The sequence below is a fragment of the Rhyacophila brunnea genome, unplaced genomic scaffold (assembly GCF_057557595.1).
Source record: "Rhyacophila brunnea isolate RB1 unplaced genomic scaffold, BYU_Rbru_1.0 scaffold_8, whole genome shotgun sequence".
NCBI classification, from domain to species: Eukaryota; Metazoa; Arthropoda; class Insecta; order Trichoptera; family Rhyacophilidae; genus Rhyacophila; species Rhyacophila brunnea.
In genome coordinates, this window is record NW_028233350.1 from 43,628,649 (window position 1) to 43,642,445 (window position 13,797).

The window sequence follows — 13,797 nt, forward strand, 5'->3', positions numbered from 1 at the left end:
AAGCATTATGGCCCGGATGATTTGGCCATCGTAAAGCAGCCTTATCCGCAATTTGGCTCAACCCAACTTGGCATTCAAAGGCACTAGTGCCTCAGTGGAAAGCCCGTTTGAGACTTATTTTGATTTGATCCGCCAATATGATTCTTTTTCGTCCTCTTCAACTTTGACCTGATCAAATTTCTGTGTGATAATATGTAACCAATAGCCCGGAGAGTTAAGCACAAGAAAATTAGGCTGATGACCTTCGGCTCCAAGAATATGTATGTTGCTAAGCAGTCTATCGATCGCGTTAAATAAGTAATTATTAACTCTCAATATTATAGGCACTAAACAAAATTAGATTCATGCTGTTAAACATAGTATATAAAGTGTTCGCTAAATTTCCCTGTCAACGTCTACTAGAATATACAGAAAATAATATAAGAGAATAACAATGTTGGTTTTAAAACTCATGATCGATAACTGACCGATTTTATTCAGTCATTGGGAGCTATGAGTACTTCCGGTGTTGGCATCATAACTTGTTGTGTATATTATCGACTAAAATAGACGAATTACAAAAAAACTGCGTCGCTGATATTGTATATACTTTACTCGGTTTCTACCTGGACTATAAAAACTTGACCGCTTTATTTTAGGTTAATTTTAATTTGGTCGCAAAACAATCATAACAAGAGGGTTCAGAAGAAATTCTTGAGACTCTTTTACTTGAGGATGTATGGATACTATCAGTGGCTTTATCCAACTGAGGTATGCTTACATACTGCAGTTTGCAATTTAGAAGAGATCTTTATTTAGCCACGTATTTTACGACTATACGAGGTATAAATGAGAACTCTGCCATTCTGGGCAGTGTTGACCTATGTGTCCCTGATAATATATCTATCTTAGATCTATTTTAGAAATAGAGAACATTAGTTGTTTATTCTCCCAAGGTGCAGAACCAATATGACACTGGTAGTGCCAATTGGGAGGGCGATAACTTTACTATGTTCAAACAAATTGCTTCGGGTGTTGATATATTCCACTTGCGTGAGGTGAGTTCAGGTAGTCGGTATTTTATAAATTCTTAAAATAGGATCTCCTTAGCAAACTCGGTGTACTTCTTTGAACTTCTATAGATGTATAATAATTGTATTTTCACTGCTTTTGTATGTTTATATTATTATGTTCTTTTTTATATTTTCATTTTTATCCCTTTTACTATTTTTTTAATTTAATATAATGATGTTGGTTTGAATTAATGTTCATATTGTGAACGTCTTAAACTTATGATTTGTAATGTCCACAATATGGTAAAAAAATAAAGTGAATTGAAGAAAAGTAAAAAAAAAAATTATAAATGATTTTGTGGTTTAATTCATAATATATAATAATTTATCCGACGCATTTTCATATATCCACTTTAATTTTACTAAATTAATATGATAGAGTAGTTTGAAAACAAACATGTTGCATATAAAATGAACGACGAAGTCTATATTATACGGCATGGCTTAATTGGGTCGCATTGATAAAATTGAGTCGCAGAATGTAGAATTAACAATGGCATTGTCTTATTAGAGATGCCAATTAAGTAGGTTTAACCCGCATCCTCCGAGTTGGCAACTGACGTTATGGTGAAATATTCTACCTCTGTTGGCTAATATCGAGATAAAAGGATTTAATTTGAAACTTTAGATTCATATTGGCAAACTCAAATTGGGTATATTAATATTTCGATTTAACTAATTAATTAGGTCAAAGTTGATATATTGTTTCAATTTACCTATACATATATACAGGTATTATTTTGTCGTGGTTAAAAACAATCTTTGCCCATAATTTTATTATTAAACCACAATTCTTTAATCCCACAATCTTTACCCCACAAATCTTCTCCGTACACAATATTGACTGTTTTAATTTATAACGGTATATTTTTGATTGGATTTTACATTAATTAAAGCTGTTTCGTGGAAATTTTTGAGTCAGAGTACTGCATGAAACTTGAAAATTAAGAATTTGGGGTATCTTTGCAAGCTAAGTCTAGAATGTCTAAATAATTTGTACGCAGAAAGACGTATACGTCTTTATAATACATTGTATTTTCACATCTTAGATATTAATATTTAATGACAAAATAATTTTTTTTGACCATGTCCGATTCTAAGAAGATCATAATATTATGGGCCTATACAGAATGGAGGTTTGTATTAACAGGTTTTTGTATTTACGAGAAATGGATGTTAGTCACTTGCTCAACTTATTAGGTCCATACACTGACTTCAAACTCAAATTGATACAGTATGTGTATATTCTAGATCTAAGATTTGAACCTGGAACCCACGCCACTATAAGCCAACGCGATCGTGCCATCAAGAAGTATTGTTTTAAACGTCGATATTTGTTCTTGTAAAAATAATGTTAATAATTATTATGACATATTTTGTTACTTTCTACACACTTTCTAATTTTTGAGAAAATCTCGTATTTTTTCGGCCATATAGCTTATTTTCTCACCCTATCTGGCATATTTTTGTGAAAGGCTTGGCTGGAGCGATCAAATAAAGGAGCTTTCTGGGGGCAGCATTCACTCTGTCCTGAAAGAAGCGGAGAATGGATAGGGGTGGAGAGTTTTTTGTCGACCTGAAGATGACTGGATTTCAAGGTTTTCACAATTTTCAACCATGAGGGAATGACCGAGAGGAGAAAATGACAGTAGATCACAGCTTAATTAACGTTAGATATTCCTGATAATATGTTAGGGAAATATACTGTTGAAATTTATACAATGTTTGACCTGATTTTTATCCAATTTTAACTACTCTACAATGTGCATGTATCATAATATATTATTATGTATTGACATTTTCTCAATTTCCCGTGAAAGCAATGTTGTATAAGGGTAGCGAGGTTGATAGATGGGGTAGGAGGTACGAAAGCCTTAAATGAAAACTGTCTACGCGGATCGCTGAGCATTACGAAGAAAATATAATGCAACAGCGAAGGGATGCAAGGAACTGGAATATTCAATAGCCATGCAAAACATTATAAAGTATAATATAACACCATAATATTGAATAATATTATTATACTACGTTAGCAGCGTAGCGGAAAAATAGGATAGAAAAGCTATTTTTATCGACATATATTTAGCACAAATAGTACGATATAGTGACGTATACCATATTGATGGGTATGGCTACTAGGCCATGTTTCAAGGATGGAAAACATCCAAATACATACCAAAGAAGCTCAAAGAAAGAAAAAGAGGGTAGACAGCCCTAGACGGCGGTGTTTTGATGGTGCTAAAATGGCGGAGGGCGAACTAAAAGCACTCTTTACAAGACACTTGTAAAGCCAGTGCTCACCTACGCATCGGAAACCTGGACATTAATTCTGCGAAATGAACGAGCCCTGAACATCTTTGAAAGAAAAATTCTCCGCCGTATATATGGACAGATCAGGGATGACACCAATTGGAGGAGAAGATATAATGCTGAGCTCTACGGGCTGTACGAAGATTGCAGCGCAGTTCAATCAATTAAGATTGGGAGACTGCGATGGCTAGGTCATGTGTACCGTATGAATGACAATGAACCGGCAAAGAGAGTGATGTCCAGCAATCCAATAGGACGTAAAAAAAGAGGGAGACCAAAGATTCGCTGGTTAGATGGAGCTGCCAGTGACTGCCGTATTCTGGGGGTACCAAATTGGAAAGCGGCAAACACTGGATAGGGACAGGCGGAGGGAGCTGTTGAAGAAGGCCAGGACCCACACCGGGTTGTCACGCCCCTGATGATGATGATGAAAATGGCGGAGGGAGCTTGCAGACAGGCGGATGTTGAAAAACTTTTCCTGGTAGCTATAAAAACTGGTGAGTGTCTCTTTGTTGAGTATCTGAGGTAACTGAGGTCATGAAAATCCAAATAAATAATACAGCTACAATCTTATGTCCACTAGCTGCCGCAAGGGTTTGTGGTGAGTATTTTAGCCTATTTGGGGATTCGTAGAGTTTTACTTTCTACTATATTTATCACTTATTAAAAATAAAAATTGAAGTTTTGTATACAATTCTTGGAATTCGACATGTCGATCTTTTAAATAGGATACTAAAAAATATAATATTACATAATCTAATTGACCTGTGTTCGGCAGAATATCTGCATGGCCGATTTGAGGATTTATAAATTAAGGAGGTATAAATTTAAAAATTAATTAGGATATTGAACATACATAATTTTGAAAATACTCATGAGAAAATATAGCCAATAGAAAAAATATTTTCATGAAAAAAGTAAGATAACCGAAAGGAATCGAACCTGCGTCTCTTGGGTATCGCGCCCTGTGCATTACCACAATGCTACTATATAGATTTTTTTTATTGGCTATATTTTCTCATGAGTGTTTTCAAAATTATGTATGTTCAATAATTAGAATGGTACATTCTTAAAATCTTGTAAATTATTAGTCGAATAAAAGAAATAGTTCATTAATAATTAGGATATTATATTAATGTATGGTAGTAACAAAACGATAATATTATGTGTTATTTCTTAATTCTGTTTTTAATGCAACAACTTTTTATCATAGGTTATCCATTAATATTACAAGAACACCGTCAAGTAACACAGTATAGTTAAGGTTAAAAGTTTTCCGTAGATAGTTTCGCAAAAAAGGAATAGACCGGACCTACATGTTTTGTTTTCGGTTATTCAAAGACGGAAACGCGTTGGTACGCCGTGCGAACTTGGAATCTTCCCTTTTTAAATATAAACAGGGCCAATATATACGGCGCCACATGCTCAAAGTCTAGCGAAAGCCACCACGAAAGATTTGATCAAAAGTATATTATAATAACTTAATAAAAATTCAAAAATACTATACAATAAAGTGTGTGGTTTATTGTACGGTTTCGTGTTTATGGTATGAGTACGCGTGGCGGGTTTTCTAGCCGTAAAAGCTCTGTATAATCCAGACGGGGGGCCAGGCCAGACGAAAGCTTGGAAGAGTTTTTCAGTCAGTCAACGTGCTCCGCTCGGAGCGGATGGTCGTCACGTGATAATTAATTCGCTGTTGAAATTATTTCACATAAATAAATACGCGATCGCGGTTCACCCGATGACATTTCGATGAATTGCAGTTTGGCATTAAAAAAGACGTTTCTTTCAGCCGTCGGATTCGATAAGGACTCGTTAATGTGAAATTCGTGATTTTGGTTGCATTTACCTCGGTTAATTTACATTATCTGTGTGAATAAGTGATTTTGTTTTATTTTGAGTATTGGTTGGTTTTGTTGTTTTTAACGTTTGGTTTATTTTATTGAGTGTATTCTGACGGATTTTCTACAAAAAGGTAAAAAAAAAATCTTTTTATTCTTTCGTATTCGATCGTGGCACTTTCACGAAATTGTCAACATGAGCATCAATCTTAATTATTGACATATACATTGAACAGCAAAACGAATTCTTCTGTATACAGCTTCAGAATCGTTGTAATGATTAGTATTGGTTTCGCTAGCTTCATATATAATTATAGAGTTAACCATGAATTTTTATAAAAATGAAAATTGCAAAATATTGGGGTAAATTCTCAGATTGTATTAAATACATATATTGTATTATGACTTTCATTAGAGATTAACAATTTCTAAGTATTGAATATAATTGTATACAGATCGCTATTGTGATGTTTTAATTGCAATGATATATTAAAACTGAAAATAAAAACTATTGATATTAAAAATCATATGTTAATATTGATTTCTCGATTAAGTACATGTTTATTACATTAAAGCTTTTTAAATAATCTACATATATTATGTATTATGTCATATATCTATTAATTAAGTTGACAGAAAATAACAATACAATTCAATTATTAGAGTAACTTTTCGATATTTTATTAATTTCCAAGATCGGTTTCGTCTTAATATCACATTACCACATTTTTATAAGATGAAGGCAGTATTGTTATATTGCTATATTAAAATGTGGAAAGTTACTTGAATATAAAAATAATTATCACATATAATTTTTTTTATATTGATGTCCTTCAAACATGTAAAAACTACCAATTAATTTCGTCGTAATTAGATTAGGACACATAAAGATTAGTTAGCAGAGCACATTGTCATGAATTAATTGAACATGGAGTCCCGCTGGGCGTCGTATGTTTTTTTTTTCAAAGGTTCACCAAGAAATAGCTAAAAATAAAATAATTATTATCCTACAACAGCCAAGACCAGTTTTATCATAATATGTATTTTCAATTGGTTTATTTCATTATTGTTTATCTTAAAAAAATACTCGTAAACAATGTGGCTGAAAGTATAAAAATATTAATAAAATATACGACATATATAAGCAGTGCTGTGTCAATATTTTTTTCATAACATTACACTCGCGAAAGCACGTCGAAAAAATCCGCAATGTCACATCTCTTGTATAAAAATATTATGTTTTCCCATCGATAAAACCCCTTTGTGGCGCGTTGTTTATCGTCCGTTTCCTAGTTTTATCACATCTGCGAAACGTTGGCAATGTAATCTTTTAGATTTCATAAATAATTTAAACCCAGCGCGAATCGTTTAATTTCTAGTGCTGTGAATTTCCAGGCCACTGTTTGGCGAAATGTCAGAGTGGAATACGAATTGATATGACAAACAGATGCCCTTGACCTGCCTTTATCAAGACGATGAATTTATATATTATCAATATACGTAAACATACAAACTGCGTATACTTTGTTCTGAGATAACCTTATTGAACTATATTATGTTAAGTTGATCCACATTTTATGCAATGCAATTTACCTACTAAAGTATTTTTTTTTAAATAAGTTTATTATAAGATATCGTCTAGCTGTTAAAACTTCTTATGTGACAATTTAATTAAAATCGTTGTTAATATTTTCTGTTAATTTGTATATTACAGCATAACCTTAAAAAATATTACATTTATATCATCAAAATTAAAATACATAAATCTATAATTTAATATGTCTCATTTGAATTAGACAGTGATATGTAAAATTTGGAAACACCCTAGAAACATACATAGTATACACTGAATTTTATGTTACTGGAGATAACTAGATATTTTTCAGTTTTTCACTCATTAATTTTGAAAATGATTAAAAACATATCTATTCAAAGAAAATCTTCAAAAAAATAGACAGGACTCAAACCTGGTTGCATTGGATTTAGACCAATCTACTTTACCAATTTAGCCACTTCAGTTCTGTCTAATTACGACGAAATTAACTAGTGATCATATCACTAAAAAGCTGTAAAATTACCATATTAGGCTTTGGCGGTTTGAATCCAGGTATCAATATTAGATACTTGACTTGAATACTAGCGAGTGTCAACGATGTACAAGTTTTAGTTTTAATGTATTTGCACTTGCTAATATTCCTGTCCGGTGACGATGTTTCTGATGTGTTTCCAATAAAGAATGTTCCATTTTTTTTTTGAATTATTAATAACCATATCCTTGCTTTTTCGTACAAGGTGGTTGTTAGTAATTTTGAACAATCACAGACACCCAGGCTTTGAGAAAAACACATACATATTGTGTTATCCTGACCGGGAATTGAACCCAGGAACTTTCGGGTGGAAGGCAAGCGCCTTACCCACTGCACCACGAGAGCCGCCAAGAATGTTCCATTAGCCAATATTATGAATTATTCGTTGAATAATAAAAATAGTTTATCGAACAGTATTACCTAAATTTACTTTGTAATTACACGTCAACAAAAAACAAATGACAAGCCCTTTACTACATTGCATAAATCAAAGTATTGACGGAATTATGAAAAAGTGTTTGTCGAGCACTTTTTTTTAAATTTAAATTTTGTTACATTTGAGGTTTTGATAACGACAATACATTATTTTTAAAGCATCTATTGTTTATATATCTATCTTATTGAGAAATAAAGGTTTTGTTAATTTTGCATAAACAAATATACAGATTTTTTTGTTCCTACCCTTTTAATAAACTGAATTATATTTATAAGTCAGTAGTTTACATAATTTAACCTATTTGAACTGTTAATACTTGTTGATCCAGAATGTGCTAAGACGTAAGAAGAAAAAAATATTCATAGAAACCGTAAATATGTATGATGTTTTTTTTCATTAGCCCTATAAATCGATGGAGATATTAGGTTGTTAGTCACTTAATAATATATTATAATATCAAGTCCACGATATTATTACAAACACACATTGAATAACAACAAGTAACTTTTCTAGACTCGGGATTCAAAACTGAGATCCTCGACTTCATACGCTGAAATCTTTGGGATACTCGAATTATTAAAATATTATTGATTCTCGCCATATTGTAAATAATAACTATAAATTAAAAAAATATAATTCTATATATACGTATTAAGTACTTTCCAGTAAATTATTTCCAGTTAATTAAATTGGTGATTCTGGAAATTTTTGACATCGCAAACCCTCTTCATAAAAATAATCTTGTATGATATAAAAAATATCCTCTCCCCTGCCACTCATTGCTTTTTTTTATATATTCCAACCTACAAACCTAAAAACATATACAATTAATTCATGTTTAGAGGAAAATAGTCATAAAAAGAAAAGACATTCACTGGCAACAAATTTACTTGTAAGTGTATCCGCCATCAAACCTTGTTTTGATTTACTAAAAAATAACAAACAAGCTCAAGTTGCCAATTAAAATATTACGTTTGTTTATATTCATTACTGTGAGCATAATACTATGTTTGCAATTATATTTCAAAACACAAATAAATGCTTTCTGTTAGTATTTAAATTGAAAATCGAACAAAATACAAATTAGTTTAAAATTATTATGAAAACTCAGTTGGTTAAAACCTCTAATCAAATCCAATACCCGGCGAGTAGAATCATTGACTCAAATCAATAAAAGGTTTAAATTTAATTATATGTAATCACAATAATACATATCGGTAACATATGTGGGACGATGTATTATTGCAATCATAGTTAATTGACCAAAGCTGATCCAATTTGATTTTTGTTTGAAATTCGCGCCATTTTAACACCATCTTACGGCAAAAAAGAATAAAATAGGCATTCCTGTGGGTCTATTCTATGCTTATCGACCGCTAAAGTGATAAAGTGAAAAATATTATCAAACTTAGGGTAGGTTTGTATCAAAATATTAGCACTTATTGTAACAATTACACGAAGCCGGTTTTTATTGTTGCAATAAGTGCTATATTTTAACAGCACCTATCTTGCTGCTGTTAAAATATCGCACTTATTGCAACAATAAAAACCGGCTTCGTGTAATTGTTACAATAAGTGCTAATATTTTGATACAAACCTACCCTAAGTTTGATACTATTTATCAATTTAGTGTTCGATAAGTATAGAATAGACCCACTGAACTCATAATATAAACGTAAAAATTAGCCGTCTTTCGCTCTTATCTAACACGAACAAGCATTCGATTCAAAATGTAACTTCACACAGGCTATTTTTTTCAGCCCCAGAGAGCGTTTTGTAATCTTGAGCCCTGCTAATAAGTTAAAATTCATTTCGGTAACCACGTATAATTACAATATAAATATGTTTGGTTGGACCCAACCGTAAATGATGTACCTATTATCAATTACCCATCCCTCGATTGAAATCATATTATCCAGTTTCCTGCTGTTCCCTTAAAATACCATACGTCTTAGTAACACAATATATTGTATTCTAAGATACGTAATTCATAATATTGTTAAATTTGAAATCAAATTTGAAGGGTTTAGAATATTGATAATAAAATTGACATAAGAATCGCAAATTTTCAAAAAAGAAATATATTCTTTTGGCAAAGTCGTTTACAAATGTTATATTTCTAAAACAATCCAGAATGAAAAATAAATTTCAACACGAATTAAAGTCAAAGTTGAAGTTCATTACCTGTCATAGCCAATATTTCAATTCATTTCCACAAGGAAACTTCTTGAATAGGCTTCCCTTTTTCCGTCAGCAGGTAAGAGAGCTTTTTATATCCAGAGCTAAGCTTATTAAATGTTCTTTTTAAAAGTCAATGAAAAGCTCGCTTCGGTCGTATTTTGACCTAGAATGCCCCCAAATTATGATGTTGCCTACGAAATAACGTCGGTTATATTATGAAAATGCAGAGCATTTCCAAAGAATAATAAAATCTCCCCTTATTAGCATACCGAGCAATTTGAAAACAATTTAAAAGAGTGTTTGCATATATTTTATTTTTACCTGTAAAAGTATTGTATGTGTTACAATTAGATTTTTTAAAATTACCTAGGTATAAACCACTGCGCATTGAAAAAAAATGCTAAGTAAGTACAAAATAATGTATTAAATAATATATTTCTAATATAATCTCCTATATATTATTATCTCCTATATATTATTATCCTAAGAAATTTTGGAAAATACGTCAACTTTTTTATTTAAATACCACTTTGTTGATTATTAAAGGAATTCACTTCAATTTTTGGAGTCCCGAATCTACTTCCATTTGAATCGGGCACAATCTGATAAAACTCGACACAATCACACATAAAATCATTTTTAAATCGCGTTTTACATCCGTCACCATACATCTTCGCATCTTGCTAGCCATCTACGGCAAATTGATTATATTGTCACTTAATACTTTTTATATTTCACAAATCAGAATTAATGTTCCACCAAACTATTCAAATCTGTAAGTAGCACATTGGCGTGCTACAAGAAATAAATACATCTTTCCTCACTAATTACTACGAAAATATAATCTAAAACCATGTCACTGCTTTTTATCTGTCAAACTAATAGACTTAGATTGTCATTTGTTTTCTTTCGCAAAACAAGTTCATTTGACGTGTCAGAATTCAAATTTAGAATTTGCAGAATTAATCGAAAAAATGTGAAATTTCTATTAGCAATTTTTTTTAAATACTTCTTTGTGGCTGTTCACGAACACTTTTTTATTGAATAATTACCTAGGCTACTAATTTCCATAGATTACAATATAGTCATATTAAGTTGCCATTGCAAACAATGAAATAAATTAATACGAATTGTTATAGTTAACGAAATTTGTGATATTGTATAATATCTACCTGTTTTTACCATCCTTACCATCATCAATCTGGACCTATCCACTGCTGGAAGAAGGCCTCCTCAGCCTTATTGTACTCCGTACTTACACATGAATTATTATATATTCACCTATCTATATTTATAATGCCATTATTATCACGAGCCTCATTAAATCCACTGCTGGATGAAGGCCTCTCTACGTTGATTGTATTCTTGACAGTCTTGAATTTCATCATCATCATCAATCCACTGCTGGATGAAGGGTTCCGCAACGTGATTCTACGACTTTCGATTTAACGAATTTTTGATAGTATACCTATTTCTATCATTCTTATCATCATCGACCTGAACCAATCCACTGCTGGATAAAGGCCTCCCATAGCCTGATTATACTCCTTTCTGCCCTATAAATTGCTATATTTATCAAAATCGGTGATATTATATTTATTTACATATTCATATCGTCATCATCATCAACCACAATCAATCCACTGCTGGATGAAGGGTTCCGCAACCTGATTCTACTACTATAGGTTTAACAAATTTGTGATATTATACCCATTTCTATCGTCCTTATCATCATCGACCTGAACTAATCCACTGCTAGATAAAGGCCTCCCATGCCTGATTCTACTCCTTTATGTCATTTGAATTGCTGTATTTATTAAAATCGGTGATATTATATCTATTTATATTGCCATTATCATCATGAGCCTGAATCAATCCACTGGTGGATGAAGGCCTCTCTAAGTTGTTTGTTTTACTGTCGGTCATATGAATTGCTAAATTTATCAAAATTGCTGATATTATATTTACCCATTCATAATATCGTCATTATCATCATCCACCAAGTTCAATCCACTGCTGGATGAAGGTTATCCCAACCTAATTCTACTCTTCTTAGTCATATAAACTGCTATATTTTTTTAAATTTGTGATTTTATGTACCTACCCATTTATATCGTCAATATCGTCATCAACCTGTATGAATCCACTGATGGATGAAGGCCTCTTCAAGCTGATTCCACATTTTTAGGTTTTATAAATCCCTATTCTTATCAGAATTGGTCGATTCCTCTCAGATATAATATGTATTGCTTTATTATTTATCAACATTTGTCTCGATATGAATGTCCCGCACCGGGAAACTATATCATTTAAGGTTAATTTTGAATTCAAAATTTGATTTTTTAATTAATATTATTCTATGGCTGCAAGCATTTATTTTTTATAGACAATGAAACAAAACAATGTTTAAATTTGTTTTTTATACTGCTAACCTTTTTCTATTATGTAAATGGGTCCCGAAAGAGATTAATATTTGGATATATTGGATCGCTTTTTATGATTATCACATAATATTGCTGTATATTCGAATGAATGAGATGTATAATTATTTATCATATTTAAATGCACATACCTACACATAATAATATATTGTATTAAAATTAAAATGTCATTGATAGCAATCGGCTATTGACAGCTGTTCTGCTAGGCCAGTGGTCGGCAAACCGTGGCTCGCGAGCCACACGTGGCTCTTTGGCCCCTTGAGTGTGGCTCTACCACAAATGACCACGTATGGACTAAAACAGTGAAAGATAAATCAGTCAAAATGTCATCGATTATAACCAATCAGCATATCAAAGATCTTAAATTGGTTTCAACTTCATTAATAGTAGTTGACGAGTTTTGTGACATTAATACCGGATACCGGACAAATTTGTACGATTTATTTCATCTACAGGTAATAAAGAAGAACTTTTAGGACTATTGCCTCAAAGGTCAAACACGTGGAGAGGATATTGCAAATGCTGTAATTGAGTGCATGGAAAAACGTCATATTCCACTCGATAAAATTGTGTCAATTTCAACAGATAGGGCGAAAAGTATGACCGGTGTAGGAAAAGGGTTTGTTACCATTTTGGAAGAAAAAAATAAGCATATTGCATCATTCGTCAAAAAGCGCTTTGTGCGCAGACATTTCCAAAAGAAATTTGCAAAGTTAGCTCTAATTATCGCCAATTTTTTTTTAAGTTAGTTTAGTACGCAGATCTTCTGCTGCATAACTGGGTACGTTGGTTATCAAGAGAAAAATGTTTTAAAACGTTTCGCTTCCTTATTAACAGAAATTAAAGCATTTCTCCTTGAGAAGGGTGTTTGTTCACTATCCAGAAATATGGTAACGGACAATCAGTTGATCCAAAAATTCTATTTCATGGGAGACGTTACGTCTCATCTAAATTAGCTTAATAGTAAACTGCAGGGGGAAGGATACACATTTTGTCGATGTCAGAAGAAGTTATTTCATTAGAAAACAAAATATCCATGTTTGCTTAAGATTTAGAAAGAGAATCTTCGATTCATTCAAAGCCTGCTGAAACATCGCTACGAAAATAATTCTGATTTTGACATTTGCTATTTCAAAACATCAATTTTAAATATGAGGGAAGCTTTCCTCAACAGGTTTCAGGAATTCAGAAACAGCAAAGCGACGTTAGTCTTTGTTAAAAAAAACCTCTTAATGCTACGGTAACAGAATTAATTTTTTCTCCCTTTAATGTTGACATTGGCAACTATGAAATTTTGAAATGCAACTCCTGAATTTAAAAAATGAAGAATTATGGAGCTCTACATTACAACGTCTCTGTGCTGATATATACATATTGGAGATAAACAAATATGAATATGGTTCATAGCACAAGTAGTCTTTTTTGAAAGACCTGGAGAAGGAAGACGTG

The 13,797-nt window shown here is 32.0% G+C and overlaps 1 protein-coding gene across 1 annotated transcript in view; it reads left to right on the forward strand.

The window, feature by feature from the left end:
• The first annotated feature begins 5,000 nt into the window (after positions 1-5,000).
• The window catches only part of LOC147064276 (spondin-1-like), a 388,697-nt gene continuing 379,900 nt past the window's right edge, over positions 5,001-13,797 (forward strand). The window contains exon 1 of the mRNA XM_085958532.1: positions 5,001-5,337. The gene's annotated coding sequence lies outside the window, so the exon portion shown is untranslated. The remainder of the gene's footprint in view (positions 5,338-13,797) is intronic.